The sequence below is a fragment of the Gallus gallus genome, chromosome 3 (genome assembly GCF_016699485.2).
Source record: "Gallus gallus isolate bGalGal1 chromosome 3, bGalGal1.mat.broiler.GRCg7b, whole genome shotgun sequence".
NCBI lineage: Eukaryota > Metazoa > Chordata > Aves > Galliformes > Phasianidae > Gallus > Gallus gallus.
In genome coordinates this window covers 36,621,652-36,647,770 of record NC_052534.1, presented here as the reverse complement: position 1 = coordinate 36,647,770, position 26,119 = coordinate 36,621,652, and the positions used below count along the sequence as shown (strand labels likewise).

Below are 26,119 nucleotides of genomic sequence, written 5' to 3'. Positions count from 1 at the left end.
AGAATGGTCTTGAATTTCCAAGATAATTTTTCAGTTTAAATGCAGAAGATACCTCCATGTGTAATATTTAAATGACTTATTTTATTTCTTGTGTTTTTAACATAACATAATTGTATTTTGTTTTATTAGATCCTTGGAGACTCATCAAGTTTTTGATTATGTTGTATGCCTCTGCTCTGCCATGAATCTTTAGGATAGGAAAGAAAGATTTCTGCTCCCCACTGGAGAAGCATCTCCCCTCCCTAATCCCTTCTGCTTCTTTATCCATCTGGGAAAAAATCAGATGATCACCCTATACTGATGTCTGAGACTAATAGTTAAACTGGGAATGTTTCATCTGAAAAATTAACAATGTGAATACTTAACGTAGAAAGTCCTCCAAGTCTGCAAAAAGCTTGATGTAGTTAGAGGCCTCAGTAAAGAATGAAGAGAAATGGATATAACTGTGTGTGAATTTAGCATCTGACTACACGTCCAGTCTGACAGAAAGGTATGATATCCTGGAAAGCAGATTTCACAACCTTATTTTCTTTCTGTTTCCTCTCAAAACTGCAAGGAGTATTTTCTTGGACAACTCTTGAGGCAGAGCCAATTAATTGTTATCTACTTATAAAGTGGTTTGAGTTAGAGTTTCTGTTAACAGCATGGGGGGTTAAATGATAGGGAATGGCACAACTGAACTTATGAACAACTAATAGAAACTAATTCACTTGGGAGTTATGGACAGCTTGGACTAGATGATCCTTGCCAGCTGACTTACTTCTCAAGATGGAAAACGTCTGGACTATTGCTTTATACTGCTGGGTCCAGTAAGAAGAACTTTCAGAATGAGAAAATGAGCCTTCCTACTTCAAAATTTGCCCTACATCAGGGGAAGTCCCAAACTGACTGAACTATAACACCATAAGCAGCTATGTAATACAAATCTGTCCCTATTAAATACCAGCAGGTATTTAAACACTCTTTCATAGCTGCCTTACATCTAAACTTCGTTTGAATGGCTGCACTAACGTAAGTGTAGCTTCTCAGCTGAAGACTAATAAGGTTTCTGTTGTATTACAAGACAACTCCTATAGTACTCATCTTTTCTCCAGATCTATGTATGTCTTAACATAAGTGTTGAAGACCTTTCCCTCTACTTCTAATAGAGTTCTAACCCCTGGCAGATGGGGTTCCAAAACTATATCACAACTCTACTTTTACCCTGCAGAGTTCTATCTGTCTGGTATGGACTTCATGCTGTTAAGCAGAGGCCTTCTTTGCTTGCAGTGGCATTCTGTCTGACAGAAGACCTTTCTGTGGTGCAAAAAGAACTTTAGGATTCTAGCACTGCATTGTGAATATGATGCTGACTGTTAATTCTTCTGTCTAATCTGTGTCTTCAATGGGAGTAAACTATCTGTGTTTTTTAAATGAGAAATAAGAAAACATCTGCTTGAAAAACAAGTAAGCTTTCTACTTAAAGTGGGTATTTATTATCTCAGTATAATATGCAAATGTACCATTCCTAATGAAAACATACCCTAAATCAAAATTTTCCTTAAAGCAAGTTCTCATATACATTTTTTTTTTTCTGATTGGGGATGGGAAAATGATCAAGGCAATTTTTTTTTCTTTTTATCTCTGCAATGTTTATAACTCTTCACAAAACTGTTGGCTTCCCAATTCCTTTGTGTTTCCCTAGTCAGTACATAATGACTCAAAAAGTTCATCTTATTTAGAACTGCTTATAAATGAAAGGGAAGTTCAGAATTTTAGTCATCAGCTAGCAGTACTTAACTGTTTTTAAAGCTTGCAAAGGTCCTTAATGATAGCAATACTATTTCCACCTTTATCACACCAAGTTTTTAAGGCACAAATTCTTACTGACACATGTTTTCATTCCTTCTTCATCTCCTGAAACGTCAACTAAGCTCCTTGTAGATTGATACTGAGGATGAGATTAAAAACAGGAAAAGGTGGTTTACTTTAAAGCTGTTGAGTGTTTCTGATGGAATGTTATGTTAAAGAAAAAATTGTGCATCAAGGAGAGGAAAAAAATACAGTGATATGGCAGAAAGAAAAGGTGAATACCTACTAAATTAGCCAGTAAAGACAATTATCTTGTTCAGAAATTAGCTGCATATTCAGTGCTTATTTTTTTCTGATTGTTCCTCAGAATATTCCCTAACTGTTTTTGCTTCATTGCTGGCCCAACTTCTCTCACCTTATTTTGAAGAGTACACACACACAAAAAATCATTTCTAGCAAAGCAATCAGGAACAAAGGCCTAAGTACTTCTTCTGCCACTTGCTGAAACAATTAGACCAAATGTGAGCTATATTCTTAACAGGTAGTTTTAAGGTAGCTTTGCTGTTAATGTTGCCAAGTAATGAGCACTATTTAATTTATTCTGATGCTTCATGGTTTGCCACAAATAAGGAAATCAGTTTGTTGGGTTTTTTTTGTTTTTTTTTTTTTGAAACTATTAATTGATTACATGACTTCCATTTGCGGCATCATACAGTCATTTATAGTCAGTAATTATTATCATAACTTTGCTATGGGACACATAACACTACTTAAAGAGTCTTAAAGAGTGAGTTGCAGTAAGTATATGCTTAGCAGATAAGCATGACTGAAAAGATAATTATCCACAGATTATTTACTGACATATGTGAATATCGTATGCTGTTGTGATAATCAATTAGACTAGTTAAGCATCCTCTTTCTTGATTTCCAATTTGAGAATATCTGCTGAAATATTTGATATTTCAGTAGAGTTGGTAACAGCATAAGTGAATGTTTATTAACAGATTTCAATTTTTATAATAGAAAAGAAATATATGTATATTTTTAAAATATATTACTGAATGTGAATATTTCACAAGAGTCTTTGTCACTTTGTAGGAGGAACTGATACGTTTCTCATGCTATTTCTGTACTAAAGTATGAGAGTTTGAGTGCTTAGGTGCATATGACTGGCAGTCCAAAGAGTTCTGTTCTGTATCTGTCTCCAGACATGCCATGAGCTCCTTCAGAAGCTATATGACTCTTCTTTGTCAAAATCTTACCAGCCACAGTGTGATTTTTGGGCCTTACGGCAAGTGGTATGTCAGGCCAGTGAAGGAATCTGTTGTTGGTGTGAATGTTAAGGATGAATGTGAGGAAAGACTTGGTCATAAGGTTATGATGTCCAGAAGATTTCAAGATCTGTGTAAGATAGATCCAAAAGACAAAGTAATCACAAGCAGGTAGTCTTTTCACCAGAGACTTTTGTTGTGCACCTGAGTATGAGAGTACAGCAAATGATTAGCTGCTTCCTCATGTAATATACTAGAATATCTCTTGTATTCATCTAAACAGGACAGTATTGAGGTTGACAGAATAAATGTCCAATGAAATAACATATGTCTTATATCCAATGAAATAATGTGTCATATTTCACCATTGTAGAAGGCTAAAGATAAGAAACTGAGGCAAATTCTTATTTTATAAGAGTGATTTTAATGAAAACATCTCCTTGAAGGCTAGAAGGCACATCAAATGATTCCCAATTCAAACATCTTTCTGCTTTCATCTACTTATTTGGTTTGTCCCGAGGAAAAGCCAGTTTTATAAGATATCAAGATTCATTCTATCCTTGAAAGCAGAAGGACTCAAAACAACTGATTGTATAATTTCCTGTGTTTTGTTCAATAACGTCAACTAGCTCGCGTGTTAGCTGCTTTCATAACAACAGTCCCTAATAACTAATTAATGGACAATTTCTCTTTACAGTATTTGTGCAGCATGTTTTCAAGTATGACAAATGAGCAGGAAGAAATTGAGCTAGGAACATCCTAGCTCCTAGGCTGTGTGTCCTGATCATGCCCCAGGTGTGTATGAAATGAGAACTCCTTCTAGGTGTGTACCAGTTTTCTGTTTCCTTTTCTGCCCCGTGTCCATCTCCATCGATCATCTCACACTCTGTGTTCCAGTATTCTTAAAATTAAGCCTAGGAATATGTGCTAGAACAGAGCCAAGTCATGCAAGATAAACAACTCCCTGCAAATGTATGCTTTATTTAAAGGTCAGAATTAGTAATCAGCCCTTGCAGATTTCGAAGATTTTTATCCTGGCATGCTATAGCATACATTTCAGGCTCCAGCTGAACTATGAGCAGACAAGCTCAGGCCTTTTTAAAGATTTTTTTAAGATTTTTTCAAAATCTTTAAAAATGTGAAAACTCAGCAAGAAAATCAATGTTCAGTTCTGCCTAGATTTCAATTGAAGCTTCATGTACACTTCATTTCAGCAAGGTAATCCTAAAGGGATAAAAGTGTAGTGATTCTTTTGTCACAACAATTTCAAGATCAGGCAGAATAGAATAAACATGTCTTGGACTGTGCTGCTTTCTGACTGCTAAAACCAAAATCTTTTAATCCAGCCTTAGTGTCAAACTGAAGAAGGGTCTTCCTTTAAAATCTTTGCTGCTTCTGCCAGCTTTTTCCTGCTCTTGTATTCCAGCACCACTTCCATGTTTTCTATGTTAAATGTAGCCTTACCCCATTCTTTTCCATTTCTCAGACACTAAAGTACAGAAGCACAATTGCAACTTCTTTGTCTTGTGTAACTCCCAGAGAAGATCTATCAGCATAAATTTTGTCCAGTCTTACCCAGTCTCTTACTGGCTATTAAAATTGCTGATGACTTCCCACTTATTGCACAGACGTGCTGAAAAGGAAACGGTGATACATCCATCTTCATTCTATAAACCAAGAACATTGTTTTTGACACTTTCACAGAGATGTCTCAATTATGACTTTTGTCTAGAGACAGGTTTTACTACTATTTTTTAGTAACGGACTATTTCTTTATTTCTGAAGACTTGACATGATTTTGGTGACCTTAAAGGAATTGTCTTAGCAGGAAACTCCAAACATCAGTCACCAGATTATTAGATATTTTTATCAGAACAAAGATGCTACAGTTAGTAAGCTTCTTCATAACAGCCTGAAAATATATTTTACCTTATGTTGGAAGTCCTAAAATGATGGGGGATGTCATGTCACTCTCTCAATGAAAGTATAAATTAGGAGAGGGCAATACACGCATAAACTCTATTGCTCAGTTTGAAAACACTCATAACTGAGGTTTGAATGAAAGTAATACAATGATGTCATGTTTCTCATTGTGTACCAATGGAACACCAACAAAATGGTAGTAGTATGGAGATTTCAGTAACAAACCGTACATCATATTTCAGATTCAAGTTTTGTGTGGTATTAATTAATAGAAAGATGTAAAAGTTTTTCTTCAACAACTGATTTCTGTAGCATTAGCTCTTATATTTTCCATTAGGTTTCAACATTTTTGTTCACTGACTGAACCAAAATGACACATTACTCACTATGCATTAGAACAGGTGGAAAATATTGCTTGTCTATCCATTTAAATAAGCTTAAGTTTTCTTGTTTTTTTGTTGCTGTTTTTCCTTAAGAAAATTCTTCTGGTCCCATTATTAAAACAATTATTTGATCATTTCTTTCTCTCAATGATTTGCTTTAGCATCTCACAATGACTTGTTTCAGCTTCTCCCAATGATTTGCCTTGGTGATACTTAATTCTTGAGCTGCATTTGTGATAACTACTATTACAGGCAATGGCAAAACTTCAATTTGTTCTTCATCCTTCTTCTTCAGAAAGGAGATATTTGGAAAAAAGTGATGTGTCCATGTGTGAGCATAAAGATGAGAAGAGATGGAATATAATTCATATACAAATAATTCAGCCTTCAGATCAGCTCACTGTCCTTATTCATCCAAGCCTGGATATCCCAAGCTTGGATATCTTTAGAATACTTTTATTTTTATGTCACTAGAGCTAGGATGCCACAAATCTAACCAGTATAGATTGACCATGAATAAATCTAAGATAATAAATATAGGGTTTCTAATGATCAAAGAAGAGAGGTTTGTGGTGGAAAGAGAGTAGTTCTTTTTATATAATTTTTGATAAGCTTATGTCAGTGTTATTGTCATACATGAGAAGGATCAGAAGATGAGCTGTCCATTACAAGGTCTTGAGCTGAAGCTTAGAACCATGAAAGAAAGCAGTGGTAAGCATTGTGTCTAAACATATTGCCTTTGCAAGTTAGTCCTACACTGTCTTTCCTATGTAGACACTGCTCTAAATAACTGAACATGCAGGATGGGAGTTCATGTAATTTCTGTAACACTGTGGAGAAGACTTGGGCCTCAACCAGGTCAGAGCAATTGTGAAAAAGACTGATGAAACATAAGTTCCTTCTGGTCCTATTGTCCTTTGCTTGATGTGCTTGATGCTCAGGGACACCACCTGTGAAATCATATATTATAAATACAAGATTTCTCAGTTAAATGCAGACTAAACTATTTTAAAATGTGTAGTCAACAAGAGATTACAGAATCCCAGAGATTGCCTTTTCTATCAAGAATGTTGAAGTTCTTTATGACAACCTCTTCCTTAATCAGTTCCTCCTTTTTTTAGCATGTGTGAATGCCCTTTGCAAATGTCCAGAGCTACTTTATTTCTTTCAATGTCAGTACGATTCTGCATGCTGTTTGCAATCTAGTGACTGGATTTCTTTTATCACATTCAAAATACGAAAGAAATTATTAAAAAAAATATAACATGCTCTATAGAAAATAAATTCTAGCATTCAAAATTTAATTGCTGTCAGCTGCTCTTCCTCTTTCACTGCTCACTATAAAGAAATAGAGTTTAGACAGTCACAAAGGAGAAAATATTGCCCAGGAAATTTTTGCCTAAATGTCTACCTACAGTAGCATACTCATGCCTCTATTTTATTCCTTGCCTGCAGCAAGCAAATAGATGAAGAGTATTAACTGATTGAATCACTATCATACATTTTTCTCTGTCAAAGACCTTCACTGGCATTTCAATTAATTGATCTGGGCAGATTGTCTGTGCCTGCTAAAGACTAATTTCCTTAAAGCCAGCATATCTTGTTCAGTAAAGGTGCTGTTGTCAGCTAGGCTGGAGAAGTACCAACACAATCCAAACACACATTTTATACAAGTGACACCAATTTCTTGCCAGATGCTAATCTTGATGGCTTGTTTCCTTCCTCTCTTAGAGATCTCAGTGACAGACTATTACAGGGTAAGCTCTTCCCTTCATTTACTTCTAAAATATGCTAACATATTTCCTCTTGTATCTCAGTCCTGATAAGCTGCAAGAGGTTTTTTGTTTGTTTGTTTGTTTTTAATAACAAGGTAGAGATGGTTAGGGAGTAGCTGCGTTTGTTTTCCAAAGATTGAAATTCATTTTTTTCCTGCCTTGTAAATAGCATCTTTTTGCATTCTTTCCCTGCAAGAGAAATAAGATTCATGTCTGTTCTAAGGGGAGTACCTAGCTGGATGTTCACATGTTTTATTAGAAATTTTTCAAGGAAAACAATATATAACTCTCTGACTAAGAGTAGTCATCACTAGTTAAACAAGATTTGCAGCAAAAAAAACATATACTAAGTACCTTGGTCTGTCTCAAAGATTTGTTGGAAGATAAGGAATGATTTGAAAGATAAACATTGAAGTGGCAAATGAAAATACAGTCAGAGAATAGGAGAGGACGCTGTTCATGGCGCAGGAACTTGGTTTTCCTTGGGACGTGGGGAATGTATTCTACACCCATACTGTGTTCTCAGCCAGTGGCTGTGGCTACATGCTGCCATGTGAGCAGGAATGCAGCAAATCAGAACTTGTACTGATGGGGTGATTTGGGGTGTCCCAGGTGGCAAGTGCCAAGTAACCATACGTAATAAGAAGGAGAGTTGATCTCTTTTATGTGAAATATAGGTGCTGAGGATTACAGCTAAATGAAATTGAAGTGCTGCCTTGACCTTTTCCTGTTTCATAGAAACTGGCTTAATTAACATCCTCTGACATCTTACCTAAAAATCAGCCCTTTCTTTTCAGTATATTGAAATGCAGTATGTATTCCTTTACAACCAGGTTTCTTCATGAATACCAAATGCTTTTCCATTTTCTGAAAGCTACTGGCCTACATTCACCTTCAACTGAATGCAGCATTTGGGCATCTTAAACAGTAAGCCTTTTTTTCTTCGAAGGAATTTTTTCCTATTTGTATCCATTCTCTGAAGCAAGGATGCAAAAAAGTTCCTTTCACATACATTTTTCCTGTGCTATAAACTGCTGGTGCTGCAATTACTGATGTAGATTGAATGTAGTGGCAGAGGTTTGTGACTGGGTATTCCTAAACTTTGCCTTTACTTCCCAAAAATATTTTGACTGATATTTTTACACTATTTTTAGAGGGCTGGATTTGATCTTGATGTAACTGAAATTTCTCTAGCAGCTGCATTCATTCATTCTCTGGCGTTTGTTTCCAGTTCCCCCCTGGACAGGCATCTCTTTCTTTACAGGAATGCCCCAGCCCTTTGCAAGTTTCACGAAAAGTTTAAAGACAGGCAAAAATAAACAAACAGAACTCATCAGAACAAAAAACAACAACAAAAACACATGGCTCGGAATTTGTAACAATTCTCTTCCTAATTCTTTGAACTGTGCAGCTAAGACTAAGTCTTCACTGGCACAACTACTTCAGTATATCATCTGCTGATCAAGCCAAAGTGTAGTCTTTGTGACTGCTTGTTTTATTAACTTATTTGTTATCTTTAAAAGGTAGAAGGAGGTGCAAGTAAGGATCATGGTTTGCCATGACTTCTTATACATTAAAGTATACAGAATTACAATTTAATTTAATTTAGCAGAATTAACAGGAAGTACACAGACAGCTATTTAAAATCACAACTGGTGAAAAATATTGTATCATTTCAAGAATACTTCGGGAAGATAATTTTTGAGATATTTCTAAAACTGTTTTTAAACAGATGCCTTATTTTAATGGAAGTTATTTAGATTCTGATCATGCAGCCTTTTAGTGCTAATAATGCAATATGCTAAGCAGCAATATTTATCCGAAGAGCTGACAGTACTTATATATTATTTCTGGTATTGCATTTAGCATGTAAATAAAAAGTTCCACAAAGAAGTCCTAGAGTCATAACTTCCAAACAAAAAAAAATGTATGTTTCATTAGCTGTAGCAATATCCAAAGCATTTTCTGCAAATGGGTAACCAAATCTTAATTCTTGTCACTTATAATACACATTAATTATTTAAAATTTAATCATTTTGTCCTAAGAATCCTACATGCAGGACTTTGTCATTGAGGTACCTGAATCTATTCAAGGACTCCTTATTTGGACTTATTGAAATATATGATATGCAGATTGTGCTACAACTCTTTTAATTGATTCAGAGCACTTTCCTAAATGTCAGCTGCTTCATACCAGGGGAAATACTGTAATAATAATTATAGTTGTGGAACACATCCCTCTGAACAGAGACTGTATTTAATATTTACTGGAGAGTAGCAGTACATACTCCATTCCAAGAAGAAGCCATGACTTTTTTTCAGGGAAACAGTACTTCTGACAATTATAGTAAGGTTATGTTTATGGAGCTTACACATTTTTATAGTATACATGCTTTTATATTCACTGCTAATAATAATTATTGAGCTATGCTATTAATATTGTATCACTTATTTGAAGAATCCTGATTGATACAGTAAAAAAAATACTGGAAATTATGCTTTCATTGTGTGAATTTTTGTGGTTATTATAAACATTTATCCATTCAACAGGTACAAAAGCATGCTATGGATTTGTTTAGAAATCACTTTTACATATGTTAGCTGTGACACCTCCAAAATACTGGCTTTTAACTCAGTAGAGATCCAAGTAATCAAAGAAGCAGAAAGAGAAATAAATGTAAACAAAGGAAGGATAGAACCAAAGTGGTAGCTATCATCCTGGATACACAACAGGTCCTTTCAGTCTTCAGAAATAAGAGGAAAGTTTACAGAAAGCTGAAACTAGGTCAAATTCCAGGGGAAAAGAATGAAGTAAAAATACATAGGGACAAAAGCAGGGAGTACAGGGCACAAAAGATAAAGCTAAGAAAGAATGCAAAAGACATGATAAAAACAAAAAGAAGGATAGTATAAGCAATAGGAGGAAATGTTGGAAAATATACGATGTATTTATTATATGCTGTAGAAAAATGTTATGCTACAGTTAAAAAGAGAGGGGAATTTATTGGGAAATGGAATCAAGAAGGTCAATAGATATATGACACTCCTTGAAACGCCATCTTAAAAGAACGGATGGCATTTGCAATGAGGTGACTGATGCCAGTTTTATTATTATAGCCTGGAGTAGGAAAAGCAGAGGGATTACTGAACACCTAGAAAAGTCATATATTCTGAAATTTTTCAATACAATGAACTTTATCACCTATCATTTGTCACTAAAACAATCAGCTTTTAGGGTTACTCTAAAGAGCTCAGAATATGGTGAGATGACTTGATGATTTGTCCCTTTCAAAAGAGAAACAAAATAATTCTTCTCCAGAACAAAAAGAAAAACACAACCTGCAAAACATAATTGTAAATTAATAAGATGAACTTCATTTCCTAGAAAAAATGCTAGGAACAAATGAGTCCCTAAAAGATGATCAACAGCTAACATGAATTAAAAAATCTTACGAAATAAATCCTTCTTACTATTAAAGAAAAACAGAATTCATGAGTAGAGAAGCAGCAGCAAATATCTAGATTTTAATTTGATACTGTTTTCTGGGAGATTTTCATCAGCAAGCATGGGACATATGATCAAGATGATGCTATTAGAGGTTGGCTATGGCACTGGAATGGGATGTGTTACTGGAGTAGAACTCAAATCACTTGTGGTAAGCTAAAGAAATGGCCTGGAAAATGCAAGAAGTAATTCAGTAGAGAAAATTGTAAAGTTTTCTATTTAGGTGTGAAAAATGAGTGTCATAAACACAAAATAAGAAAAGTCTGATTTGGTAACATTGTTACAGAAAAGGTCCTTGAGGAAAAAATTTGTGACAACATAAATATCAATCAAGCGTGAAAAAAATGAATAAATGGTATCTATAAATATCATTTTATATAGCATTATATATTTTTATATAAAAATAAATTTTATCTAAATTATTGTCCAATTTTGAATGTCATACTTCAAGAAAAATGTTGATCAGCTGGATGTAGTCCAGAGAAAAATAACCAGAGGTTTCAAAAACATAAAAAAACAACAATAAAAAAATGAATTGGCTGTGTTTATTTAAAATCTAAGGGAGATAAGGCTACAGAGGAGAGTAAGAATATATTTCCAAAGCATAAAAGACTTCTGATAAGAGGAAAGGAACAATTTGCTCTTTATCACGTACAGAAAAGAAATGTGCTTAAATGGCTGAAAGAAATATATGTTTTAGATGACAGGAAAACCTTCTTTAACAATAAAGATAGCAATACATTAGAATAAATTGCCCCAGAGGCTGCAGAAATAAGTCAAAGTTTTTGAGAATAGGTTTGTAGGGAAACTGCTAGGTCACTGCTTGAACCAGTAATGGAGCTGCTGGCAAAGGAGCAGAGTCAACCCTGAGAGCACAGGTGGAAGCAATTCACCTGTGCAACCGGAAGGGGTGGAGTCAGGCTGAACCCCTCCCTAACCTCATTGAAGGGTTGGGTCCCACAAGGGAAGTTGTGTCTTTTGGATTATTTGGCAAGCCCTTGGAGAAAGATGTAAGCAATTTCTTCTTTATTATCAGATTGCAATCTCTATTTTTTTGTAGGTGATCCTAAACTGGTTTGAAGCAGCTATATCTGCTATTGGCTTTCTCTACAAGGTTAAACAAGCACTGATAAAGATCACTTGAAGTTGACCTCGCTCTGTAAAAAATGATAGAAAAGGATGGCTTGCTCTTTTTCTTCCAGCTCTCCTGTTTTAGTGGTTTTATGAACATGCTATAAAGGAATAATGGCTGTATACTGAAATCATATGAGGTTTTGTGAAACATAACTGAATCTTGCCATGGATATATAATGCAAGGAGATGGAGAAAAGCTGTTTATCAAGTTTAGTAGAATTCAGGTTCAAGGTTGGGTTACTGCTGGGCTTGGCAAATGGTTGATTTTCTCAGAGTATAATCCAGCTTCTGAGACAAAAGTTTCTGCTTCCTGATTGAGGACCTAGGAAGTTTTTCTACATCCCTGTTTTCTATTTTATTCATAGTGTCATATTTCGGTGGTAAAATTAAGTAAAAAGTTGAATGTTTTTTAATCCTACTCTATTTAAATCCTCCTTGTTATTGAGGTCCGTGTCTTTTAAAGGTCATTTGGTTATCTTAGCTCCTATACAATTCATATTCTAGAAATTAATCTATAAATTCTGTAGTAAAGCCTAAATTTCTGTGACTTATTCCAGAAAAGTTTCTCATTAAGAATTGCTAAAGAACCAGTCATAGTTCTTAAATCCCTGATGATGACTTGCTGTTAATGATAAGCAACTCATTTGATGTTTCTTGCTTCCTCAAGAAAGTACAAGGAGTCTGTTTCCTCCAGAAAGACCAACTACATGGTAATCCAGAATAACTATTTACTTAAGTTTCAAGGTTTTCATTTCAGCCTTTATGAGAAGTTTAAAGGGGAGGTGTCATGTCCAAAAAGCAGGTCATTTGAAGTAACCCTTTTCTCCTTCTTTGATGACAAAATATCTGATAAATGTATTTTTCACCTTACTAATTCTTGAAGAAAAATCCACTGCTGGCAGAGCAGTGAAGTTCTTCAAGATCTGGAATTCCATCCTTACAAGTTAATGCATTACTAATATGTTAATGGAGTGTAATTTTTTTTTTTTTTTTTTAAGTCTAATCAGAATACCAGTTTTTCTTCATTTCTTTTTCACGGTATTCAAGCTTTGTTCTCACAGATTAGCTCAAGCAGTCTCCATGCTATTTTTCAGCTTTCTCAAACCTAATTACTGACCCAAATACTAGTAATCTGAATATACACCAAACCGTCATATATAATACATAATTTCAGCTCTGTCAACAATTTTATGACTGTGTTTATGTCAACAGTGCTGACTACATTGTTTTTGAATAGGAAATCACAGAGAAATTTTTAGCGCCAATTTACATAATTTTTATGCACTTTCTCGTATTAGGGGATATTACTGGGGCAACTGCTAGTTTATAGCAGGAAAAATATTATATGTATTTTTCTTTAGGAGAAAAAGTAATTTCGTTAAGGCTTCTACTTAAGATGATATATTCTTTTCTCAGAAATATTTGGACAGTACTTTTCAAGAAAATGTGAGCCCTGAAAACTTCATTGAAGCATGGTATGAACGATGGCTCAGTGGTCACCAACTATATGCTTGCATGAACTACTCTGCAAACACTTATACACACTACAAAAGATCAGTATGTGAAAACTTGATGAAAAATTCTCATATTCTCAAAGAGCAAACAAAATGTATGTTATCCAGAAAGTAAGTCAGAGGTACTTTTCATACATCTAGTAAGTGAATGACAGATATACAGCTCAAAAGCACTTAAAGGTAGTGCAAATCTAAGTTTGAGCTTAATAATTGCCTAGCATAATCTTAAGCTAAATTAAGTAGCAGAAAATCTTATGGGACTAATTCCCAGATCGCCATTCCTTTACTATAAGCTGTCTGGAAGCTGCTACATAAGAACCCTCAAAAAGCAGGATCTAAACTGAAGAATTCAGATTCATATTTCTCAAGTTGTTCAGGGGTTGTTATATCGTGTACTAAGACAGGGAAAGCAAAATCAATAAATCCATTTCATCTTTATTTTTTTTCTCCAATTCTTTGTAAAATCCAGACACACTGCTGAAATGTGGGGTTGTTATACATAAGGAGTGCCTCTTTAGGATGACATTTGGCTCAGTGCACTCACAGAAGTCCAAGGGGATCCAGCTAGTACTGAAAATATTGCTGTGCATGAAAGGAAATGCTCTCTTATATAAAATATATAGTAATTATTGATTGTAACATGAATTCAAAGTCATAGTCAAGTCTTATTATGCATTAATACCCATGAAACATCTAAGAATGTGTTACTAAATTATTAGAAACATTTGTGGATTGGGTAGACCCAACAACAATTTCAAGACATAATATCAGGTAATTGTAAATGTACTTGACAGTGTCAAAGTACCTGAAGTAGGAACAAAAGTTCCTGTATAATTTGATCCCTAATTCTCTTATACTTACCACACATGCCATGTGATGGTCATTAATGTCAGAAACGGGTAAATTCTCAAGACTAACATTTCCCTTGGAAGCCAGACTTACAGGACAGGACCACGGTGCTTATAACAGATTCCAGGGCTGTTCTTTTTTTCCTCTCCACAATCATTGTAACCAACCCTTTGAGTATTTTTGCAACTGCTTTATACAAAACTATTGAAATGGCCTGACTAAGCTTATCTTTTGTCAAGTAGAAATAGACTAATAAAACCAAACAAGGTGGAAAGAAGTTGGTTTGCTTTTTGAGCAAGATTACTTCTCCTTTAGCATTTATATATTTGTTCTGCTAAAGAAAGAAACCCAGCTAAGACCTCCCATCTTGTATTCTTATTCTTTTGTACTCTTGCCTGTATGTTAGTATTGAAATAAGCTCTTGAATTTTATAGTTAAAAATCAGGCTTAATTAAATCCCACTTCTAGTTGTTGTATTGTAGTGAGGGTTGTATCAAATTTGAAGTAGAATGTTTAAGCATGCTTTCCAGCCAGTTTTTGTGAAGTGGGATTATGGTGCTATGTGCCAGCATTTGGAGCAAGCAAACTGGCTAACAAGCTGATAAGGCTGACAAAAGGAACAAATGTGACAGAATTTAGAATACATGTATGCTAAGCATCTACCCATGAGAGAGACTTTAAGCATTTCAAAAAGTGTTTGGCCTGTGAGATAACTTATTCCTACATCATTCGTGTACTGAGTATATCAATCCATTAGTTTGTGTTTTGTTACTTAACGCCTACGAGTGGCTAGCCGCCTAACAAAAAAAATCTGTGTCAAACTCAGTAATTTCACTTAAATTAATTTTACCCGTGGCATCAGTGCAGATGCAGTTCATTGAATGCATCTGTTGGGTTGAAATTCTGGAAAGCCAGGAGCCAACTTAAGAACAGGAAATCTGGAGCAAGGAGCAATACAAGTAGCTCAGAAGGAAAGATAATTTATGAGTTTAAGGGCATGTAGAGTAACTCCCTTCAGCTTCTGCTTACACAGGCACATTAAGGAAAACTTCAGAGGTGGCCTTAACAATCACTAATTAAAAATAATAAATTAGATTCATGACGTTTTTCAGAAATGAGAAAATGTCATCAGTCAGGAAAATACCAGAAACAGAGTCTAAAATCCAGTATTGACCAGTGATAATTTTTACTTCTGACATTAATTGAATCTATGGAGCTGTCAGTCCAGCGAGAAAGTACTTTTGAAGGAGTGAAATGATCGGCTGTACACTCAGAGTACTTGCATCCAGACTGCAGGGATAATTTTATGCCTTTGATCAAATGCTGACCATATGTACGCTGATTATTTTGTTTCCATTTAAAAACAATTTGAAGCGAAATGCCACATCTTGCTGTTTTGGTCATCAGACAATCATCTAAACTAAACCAAAAGCAGGCTGTGTGTTTTTCCAACTGCTGAGTTCTGACTATTGAGCAGAAGACAATACAGCTGTGTTAAGTAATAAATTGGTACCTGCTTCCCCTTCTATCAAGATACAGTTTCACAGCTGGCAAAAATAAATAAATAAATTGCTCTCTTGCAACTCTGTTTTAGAAAAGAGCTCATGTTCCCTCTATTTTGGATGAGAGATAGCATATCGAATGTGTCAGGCTCGGACTCTACGCCTTTCTGAAAGCTCATCAGGACCCAGTGCCTGAGCGGCTCTAAGAAGCCAGGAGTGACAGCAGGGCAGCCAACTGCTGGCAGCTCCCTGACTGCTGGGTTGTCATTTTGTTGTCAGAGCAGCCAGGCTGATAGGAATTGTCATGCACAAGAAGTGATTATATGGAGAAAAACAACAAACAGAACTTGGCTCAGAGCAAACTAATTGATGTCTCTAAGATTTTAAAGTACTGCAAAATTTAGGCATTTTCCCATAGTACTTGCATGAGATTTTGAGCAGAATGCACCTGATCCATTCACATCTGCACTCACAGACTTTCTAATATATTTTGGTGTGAGAAATCCTACTAATGTGCCACTTGTTTCATTCCTATGAATCCTGCAGTGATGCCACACCTGGTTCTCTCTTGCCCTAGGCAGGCATTTACACCCACCCATGGGAAGCAAGCACTGAAGGAAGTGTAGGTGGAGGCGCAACCCGATGCTCTTGCAGCATGCAGGCAAGGAGAAGCAGAAGTTTGCTCCCAGTGGTGGGAAACTGAAAACACGTGGGGATTGAAGTACAAGTACGTTTATTCTCTTCTTTATGCAAAACAAATGCACTGAGGAGATACTGAAAGCTCTGTGTCATGTGCATGCCTCAAGAAAGTAATGCTGTCTTTCTGGATGATTTATTTGGGTGATGGAAGAGGAAACTTGTGGTGTCACTACAGTCCTATCCTGACAACTTCTTGCTGGCTGCATTCCTCTTATAAATGTAGATCAAGTTTTAAATGATACGTTGTGAGACATTGTTCTGATGTTATAGACTGGTGCTTTGTGTCAGTAGAGCCACATTCATTGAAAATATTCTAAGGTAAGATCATTACTACACACACTTAACTTGTGAAAATACAGTCAATTGCACTACAACTACTGTTGTAGTGACAGTACAGTGAGATGAAGATCTTGTCCCTCGTGTTTGGATTTTGCTACCAGTTTTTGTACTTACTATTTTACTGTAAATATGAGCTTATATCAGGTGATGTAAACTGGCTTATCTATTGTAGTGGGGTCAGAATTAGTTTAATTAAGCTATGATTCTTGTAGCTTTTCCCATCTAAATATGGGAAACCAATCTTAGAATAAAGGAAATATACCGAATAACAAAATTAGTGTTTTCACAAAGAGATATAAATGCATCCCGGGGAAAAAAAAAATATATATATATATATTTAAGTCTCTGAAGAACCCACAATTATATTCACATCTTAGCTTCTAGAAATTTTAAGAATATATGCCATCGGAAAATGAATAGTATTGTTCCTATATTGTAAAAAAATAACATTCCTGGAATGAAGAAACTTAAGATGCATCAAATACTTACAGTGTTATGAAGTTACAAATATACTGGGTACGATTACACTTCAGTAATTATCAGCTTACTGATAATTACTATGTTGGAGACCTATTATATCTGCTGTGAAGTAATTAAGTTTATTGGGATTCTAATTCCTAGAGGATAAATTGTGGAACCAAAATACAAAGGCCAAATTGAGTGTTCTTTACCATTATCTATTAAACCGATAGAGTACGCTACTGAAAAAATGGCTAGAAGATAACTGAAGTTTCCTTTCCATTTACACTTGAGTTCAGTTTTAGTAAAATGGCTGATGAAAAAGTGCTTTTCAAGCTCTAGAATTAATTCCATCTTAAGTGTCATTTTCTCTGCTCAGTAGCATGATATATGTAGACTGAAGCATAATCTGTTTTATTATACAACTTCTTTTTGTGCTTTCAAAAATATTTATATTCTAGCATAAACCTACACCCATAGGCATCCTAATTTTATTTATTACTCCTTCACTTGCTTCTCTCTTTTTTTTTTTTTCTTTTTTTGCCTTGCTTTCTTGTCTCTCCAATTAAAACTATCTGTGGCTTATTTCTGGAAAAAATTGTAAGAATGAACCAGAGAAAACTCTTAATTTAGCCGTTAGATTTATTAGAAAATCCCAGTAGTCGTTAGGGAAAAACAATATATTATGGTCTTTTACAGGCTGGCCAAAAACAGAGCAATCATAAAAATTGTTCTCTGAATTAAGAGAAATTTTGCAGTGTAACAAGTGGAAATATATTGGAGCCTAAGAACCTCAAGTCCCAACCTTAAAATGAGAGAAATCAGAAATCTTGTGTATGCAAGCATCCTCTATGTCCAGCACTGCACTTCTGTGAGGGTACCTTTTGAAACCAGGGGTTCACTAACCCATGTATAAATGCTCAGACTCTCTAACATGCCTTACATTGGAGAAAGGCAAAGCAAGAGGTAGCAGCTAGAAATTAGAGAGGCCAATTGGTAATTATGAGGGCCACACCAAAAGTAATGTCCCCTATTTTATTATGTTGGCCCATGATGTCACAGGCAGATTCTGGTGGTATGGCAGTAGAGGTTGAACCTTCCCACCAATATTCCATTACATGTTGTTGCTGTGTGACAGATGGCAGCGGAGGGGGGCAGTCTGACAAAATGATGTCTGACATGGAAGTGCATGTGATTCAAAACTGTGGAATGGAATTCCTCTATGCAAGGATGGGGGAGGCCGGGGGGGGGTCGGGGTGGAAGGAACACACTGACATTTGCTGATGCTTGCTGAACAATTCTGGAGACCAAATAGTGGATATAAGCAGAGTGAGGCAGTGAGTGGTGTGCACTTCAGCAGTGGCAACAGTGACAGTGGGTCGCCTCCACTGGTGCAGATTTTTGAGTGCAGCATGCAGGCTCTTGTTCATTGCTGGTGAAAATGCACAACTAATGGTAGTGACTACACTGAAAAACGGTGTTTTGTATCTGAGAATTTGCTCTATCCTATAGTGTTTTTGTGCTGTTATGGTACCTGTGGAAACAAGGAAGCATTACTTTCAGGAACCCTACGTAAAAATCCAACAATTCTTTGAGTACTGGAATTGATGTGGAAGATGCTGATTGGCTCAATCCATCACTTGCCTCTTCAATGCACGTAGTTGGGTTCATCATAAGGGAATAATAGTAATTTGTACAGGAGGTAATTTTAAAGAGTACAAATGAAATCAGAACTGAACTTGTGAAATCTGTTTTATCTGTGAGAACCAATGTACTGCTGTTAACCTTTGTGAAGCGAGTACTTCATGATTTATGTACTTACGTTAATCCAATTAAATTTTAGAGTTACATTAACCCAATTAAGTGACACAGATGTTAAAAAAAAAAAATCAAGAAATTCTTAACTAAAAGTTCTCATGACCTTGAATTGCATTAATCAGCAGCAGATGGAAGGAAACACTGTGCCTTAATCTTCTGTCAGTGAACTAGATGCTTTTCCCAGAACAAAATCAGGACTACAGCCCTTCTCTACCCTCCTGATACCCTTCTGAATCCAGAGCCCTCCTAAGCTGCAGAATGGCATGCAGCAAGCCACTGCAGCACCAGCCCCGCTGGCTCCTCCATCGCCTTCAAGGAAAACATGGGGCCTTGCCACTGGTGCCTCCAACCATAAAGAGGGATTGATTCAGACTGGTACACCTGGAACAAGCATGTAATGTTTTAGAATTACTAATGAAGCAATAGTCTTTTTGGATACTGCAGCCACTTTTACTGACATTTTAAAATAATTTTTGTGACTCTGTATTCGGAAAACTAATTATTTTCTCACATTATTGTGGGAAGTGTTGGTGGTAATGAACAATATTCATTAAAGTAATTTATTAGTACTTCATTATTACCATCTGTTGAGATAACAGATGCTTCTCAAGAAGTGTTATGTCACACATGTAAATCCCTGTTAAGATCTCTAATATTAAATGGTATTGTAAAATATGCCATTTTAAGAAGGTGTATGTGTGTGCATATATATAAGTAAAAGACTCTTTTATGATGAAAACAAAATCTCATAAAACCAAATGATTATTACCATTCTCGATGAGTAGGATGTACAGACTGCATTTTTGTTGTTTTTTTCTCTGTGGAACAAAAAATAGGAGACAGGAAAAAATAAGGAAAATAGAACAAACAATGAAATGAAAAAAAGGAAGAACAATTTCTTGTGACTAAGTGACTAAATTGGAATCTAACTCAAACATGATTAGTCTCAGTGGAGAAAATCCTCAGTTTTGTATCCAACTTATAAATTAGGTAATTAATATTTTGAGTCACACTGTTTTTATGTACAAAGTAACTTATATTTAGGTGTTCTTCTGTCTTCTAGAGTATAAGACAAAACTGCCATGAGCACAAATGCCTCCATTTCGTACGAGACAGTGTATTGTTTTGCTGCTAAAGCACTAATCTTGTTTTGTTTGTCTGTCTGAAAACGGGTTGCCTCCAGGTAATTAAATGACACAGTAGTTGAAAGCAAAATGGTCAGATGTTTCTTTCTTTTACAGAATCAAAACATTTTAACCGAATAACTTACAATTTGTGTCTTCCACTATTATTGGGAGTATAGCAGGTTCATCCCGGTACTCAGTATGGTATGTTTGGGTTCTCTGTAATACATATAGCAGAGGAAATAAATTACTAGTCTCTACATCTGGGGTGCGTGGTGTACGACAGAGCTTTCATTTCCAATTGGGGAATTTATTTTCCCCAAGATACCTGACTTTGGCTATTCTGAAAGCCCAAGCAATATAATTAGTAATTTCAATACCTGTAAAGACTCCTACAGTGTCAGTGACAGATTTGAATTCCTCTGAAAGGAAGGTATGATCCAGAAGTGTAATGCTTGCTGTCTGTGCTAAACTGAACCTCTCATGGTGGTTTCTTTAGAGCACAGTGCTTTAAGGCTTTCATTCCAGGTGCTGCCACACAATGCCTTTACTCAGCAGTGGCCCTGGAAAATGGCTGTAGTAATGGAAATTGTGGCTTTTGTCACAGAAAAAATATAGGATTTAGCAATTAAGTTGTTGAGGGCCATAAGAAAACCTTGTACTGATTTAATGTAGTTGACTGATCTGGTGAGGCCTCACCTCAAGTACTGTGTGCAGTTTTGGGCACCTCAGTACAGAAAAGACATTGAGGTGCCTGAGCAGGTCCAAAGAAGGGCAAAAAGGCTTGTGAAGGGCTTGGAGAATGCGCCCTACAAGGAGCGGCTGAAGGAACTGGGACTGTTTAGTCTGGAGAAGAGGAGGCTGAGGGGAGACTTTATTGCTCTCTTCCACTATCTGAAAGGTGCTTACAGTGAGGGCGGGGTTGGTCTCTTCTCACTGGTGACATGTCACAGGACAAGGAGAAATGGTCTTAAGTTGCGCCAGAGTAAGTTTAGGTTGGATATTAGGAAGAGCTTCTTTACAGAAAGGGTTGTTAAGCACTGGAATAGGCTCCCCAAGGAAGTGGTTGAGTCACCGTCCCTGGACATGTTTAAAAACTGTTTGAATGTGGCGCTCAGGGACGTTATTTAGTGGAGGGTTGTTAGGGTAGTATGGTTAGGTTGTGGTTGGACTTGATGATCTTTAAGGTCTTTTCCAACCTGAGTTCTATGATTTTATGATCGGGTGATGCCTAAAATACGTGCTGGTAGTGGGAGCCTGGGAAAATATTAAAAATAAACAAATACAGAATATGGTGTTCCTTTTGACTAAGAATAATAATTTTCTGCAAAGAAGCTGCCTGACCATGTAGCTGTAGCTACTGTAGCCAACAAGGTACAGAGGGAGACTGCAGTTCCTGGGACCAAGGAGCTTTATTCTGTCAGTGACAGGGACTGTCTTTTACTCCCAGTTTCCTTATCAGCAGCTCCTGCACTTTGCAGCAAATATATAAATTTATATAAATTCCCAGTCAAAGTACAATATCCTTTCCACTCTATTTGGCTATAGGTATGAAGTTTTCTTGTACCATTTCTGAAATTCTATGTATATGTGAGAAGGAAATCCCTCTATTCTACAAATATTTTAAATTGAAGATTATTTATTCCAGGTAAAAAGTAATTTACAAATATGAGATGTTCTTTTGTAGTCATTTTGTTTAATGGTTAATAATGACACAGGCACTACCAATTGAAAAAGAGAGACTCAATATTATGCCGCGTGATTACAGAATTGCAAAATTAATCTCAAGTACCTGCATCAGAAGACATTTAAACTAGTAATACAAAAGGTAATTGCTCCTAAAAAAAAAAAAAAAAAAAAAAAAAAAAAAGGAGGCTGAGCAGAGGTTACTCCAGAGAAGATGACAGCCTAGATGGTATCTGTGACAGAACACGAACTTGTGGCTCTCCTGCACTTGTTTGAGACAACTGGCTATTCCAGAGTCTCTTCTGTATTTTTACTAACTGATGGCATTTCCCATTAGAACTGTTTTTGGTTTCTGTGGTTTTTGTCTTTCCTCTCCCACCTTCAACCCCTTCCAAAGCATAACTAAAGAAATTATCTTAAACTGTTCATGTTTGACAGATGTAGCTTTCTTGACAATAACTGTTTTTACACTTATTTTCTGTGAACTTGAACATAATTCATAAACAAGCAATTCTGACCACTTAATCTACAGATAAATCACGTTGTCAGTGACTGCAGAAATTATTAATGGTCTGGTGAGGAAACAGAAGCAAGGAGGAGTTCTCAGCATCTCTGTGAAGATATGTTGCTTCTGCTGATGTCTTTACAGAAGCAGACATTTTCACAAATGTTTGCCTAGCTTTCTCTGGGCTCCTCTGCTTTTCCAAGTCAGCTTAATCACTTCTGGCACAAGTACTTGATTATTCATTTACAACTAAGTAATATTCATCATGTATCAAAAAATCCATCAATTCTAGGCATCATCTCTTACATTTGTAAGATCTGGAGTAGTTAGAGACTATTTACTTCAGAGGCTTTTTGTTTGTTTTTTCTTTTTTCATTTTTCATATTGTTTTGTTAATGGCATCTACATTTCTTGTTCATCACAATTAAGGTCTCTGAATTCTTAGTATTTTTTGAACTATTTATTGGAATATATTCTCTCTTGGCCAGCAATGATCAAAAAATTTATCCCATTCAATCTGGAAAAAAATGAATCGGAGATCCAGTCACTAGCTGCAGAGCTTACTGTCATCATCCTGCAGCAGTGATTTACCTTTCCTTCTAAGCTTTGGGCCGCAGGCAAGAACAGTTTTAGGTGGCCATTTCCAAGTCCTCCATCAGTTCAGATAGTGCTCTCTGATTGCTGAGAGACTGACTGGTGCAATAACTGTTTGTGACAAACAGTAGAAATGTCAGACAAACTGAGGCTCATCAGCAGAAAAGGCATAACCTAGGATTCCTTCTTAACAAGAAAACATCCCGCTTTCTAACTCTTGCCAAAAGTGAATTCCTTCTTCATCTTAAATGAAAGCAAGATAAGAAAAGGACCAAAATGATCTTAATTGTGAGAAAAGAGAGAAAAGACATGAGAAACAAATTTGTCTTTTAAACTACAGACACAGTAAGATACCTATCTGACATGCTGTTACATTTATACAATTTTGCACTGATTTCTGATCTTCAAAGATATCAGAAGACCTGGATCCCAGTACATCAGCAATCATATCTCTATTATTACCTACTTCAGAGTCAGAAACTATTCTGATTTTATCTCAGACTATTTTATTCTCTGGCCTCCCACAATCTGTCAGCTTTTAATGGCTTTTGTTTCTTCATTTATGTCTGTATTTCTACTCACAGACATATTCCAGTAAGTTTATTTCCAATCTATGTTTGAAGCAGAATTTCTCTGTCTAGGGAAGTAAGGCTCTTACATGTAACTAGTATTCAAATAGGCCAATTATTTTATACTTTATGTACAATAACATTTCCCTACATTCCAGAAGAATTAAATGCTTCAGTTCTCAACTGTAAAACAAAAAGATTAGTGGCAGTTGTACTATGACTATAAAAATTAAACTGTCATTAACAAATCTGAATCAATTCAATGTTCCACCATGGCAATAGTGGTGCACATATAATATGCAGATGGATAAAGCACAGTCTTTCCTTGCTGCTCAGAATTTACTCACAATATTCTGACATGGAGAGATGAAAGAGGTGAAGGAACTAAATTCAGAGCACTGTGAATTGATAAATTTCTGAAACTTTCCACTGTAACCTTTTGTTTTCATCTATTTTTTTCATATTTTACATGCTAATTTTTTTTTTTTTTAATAGATTGTGTGCTTAATGATGGGGAGGTCACTGAGAAGGTTCACTTCGACAAATTACAATTCCTTTCAGAAATATTTCTTTTCCTGGAAGACTCTTGGTTAGACTCTGCTGGGTGTTCAGTATTCTTGGTCCACAGCTAACTCTGAAAACTAATCCAAGAAAAATTCATCTCCGTTTTTCAGGAGATGTTCAGAAATTCATCTCAATGCCTGTGAGTCAGAAATTCTTCTGTGCCTTTATTAAACTAATTCAAACAAGTATATTTCAGCTATTAAGAAGCTTGCTCTACTGTAATAATAAAAGTATTTCTATGCCACCTATTGTAATTTCTCTCCCTGTTATAATCTAAATTACTGTAATCCCTGAAAACCAGACGGGAACACAATACACAAATACCTTAAAATAATACTCTGTGGCACTAAGAATATAATTTCATGCACTCAAATTATGAAATGTTTGCTAGCCTTGGCAGTGAAAATCTAGATTATTTTGAAATACCAATAAGACTGTAAATTAAGGGGCATCTTTAGGAAGCAGTGTCAACTTTATCAAGTATACAAATCATGGAGAATTCTTTAAAGGAAGTAGTTGTAATCCTACCTACTGTACCTGAAAATGAAGGACAAATCTTACCTAACTGAAGTGAGATATTTAAAAGTGTCAAGCAAAAATGAAAATATTTCCTAAATGGACTTACGTTCATTTTTGTCCCTGAAAATTTGTAGCAAGAAGTTCTCTTAGCTTTTACACACTACTAGCCCTTTTTACTCCACTACATAGTATAATAAGCATTTTATCATAGAAATCAGATAACAGTTACCTTGCCATGAAATTGCACTTCATAGGCATAATTGTTGAAGAACTTAATAGTTGCAGCTTCAGATGATTTGCTGAGACAATTATTTGTTCATTAACATCTCTGTAATTGCCTCTCAATTTTCCTCTTGTTGGAAAGGATCTTATCTGCTTTGCAAGTTTGTTTCATAGACTTTTGTAGCTATGGACCACCAAAATTGTATTTCAGAAATGCTAAAAGTTGGCATCATAGATGAGTTGTAATCATTAAAATATAATGAAGAAAGGCTTATGAAGTGGTGTGATACCAAGAAAATGTTTTCACTTAGAGTGACAGTGTCAATTAAAACCCTGAGAAATCTGCTTTATCTCCAAATTATAACAAATTCTATGAATGTTTAAATTGCTTGTTTACTAAGAAAAAAAAATGTTTTATTTCAAATAAATATATGTACCTGAAATCTACAAAAGCTTCAGGGATCCCACTGCTGTGCTTAGGTTTCTGTTATTCTTCGGCTGAGATGTTATTCTGCTGATGTAAAACATTCTCCTAAGATATACTTCCAATGTTTCTGAACTTCAAGAAAAAAAAAATTCCTTCAACTTTAGGAGGAGGAATTTAGAAAATAGTTGAAAGTCCATTTATTACCATCTGAACTCTGGATCTGAGAGTCAAACTGCCCTGAAGTGACGTGGTGCAGCAGGTGAGTCTGAGACCATATACATAGGTCACCCTGAAAGTAATGCCTCCTATTTATTACCATCTACAATAGCTACAAAGAGCACAATTACACTATTTGATAGGGCAAATTCTCAGCTACAAAACACTGTTTTTCAGCTATACACCACTAGTTATATATTTTTGCCAGTGATGATCAAGAGCTTGCATGCTGCATTTGTTTTAAATTAAAAAAAAAAAAAAAAAAATTGCATGGCTTTCTGGAATTCGGCTTGTCTTTCACTTCACTGTTGCCAATGCTGAAATGCATTACCTACCACCTCACTGTGCTCACATCTGCTGTTTGGTCTCCAGAAATGTTCAGCAAATACTGATGACTGTCAGTGGTGTCTACAGTGACAAACTACTTCAGCTGAACTTCTAATTCTGTTTCATTTTTGGTGTGCATGTGCAGTGGGTAAGTCAAATAGGCCCTATGATTTCCAGATGCTGCAGAGGCAGCCAAGGTGTGTGGTTACTTGCAATTATGCATATTGCAGACAGGAAAACTGATTTATCACTGCCATATTAAAATTCAGTTTTACAGTGCTAGAAGACTTTTGCTATCTATGCTTTCTTTCTTGGCAGATATGCAGTATAGGAGGATAGGCACAAAAGACTGGAGGGAACCGAGACCTTCACTTGCAGTGTAGGGGGAGCAGTTCTGCTAAGCT

At 35.8% G+C, this 26,119-nt stretch overlaps 1 long non-coding RNA gene across 3 annotated transcripts in view; it reads left to right on the top strand.

Annotated features, from left to right (window-relative positions):
- LOC101751758 overlaps positions 1-26,119 on the top strand; it is a 73,413-nt gene that overhangs the window by 36,864 nt on the left and 10,430 nt on the right. Inside the window, exons 8-9 of one of the 3 annotated variants that reach the window (XR_006938905.1) lie at positions 130-11,658; positions 16,225-16,374. The exons of the other annotated variants lie outside the window; for them this stretch is intronic. This is a non-coding gene — a long non-coding RNA (uncharacterized LOC101751758). The remainder of the gene's footprint in view (positions 1-129; positions 11,659-16,224; positions 16,375-26,119) is intronic. 3 annotated transcript variants of the gene reach the window in all.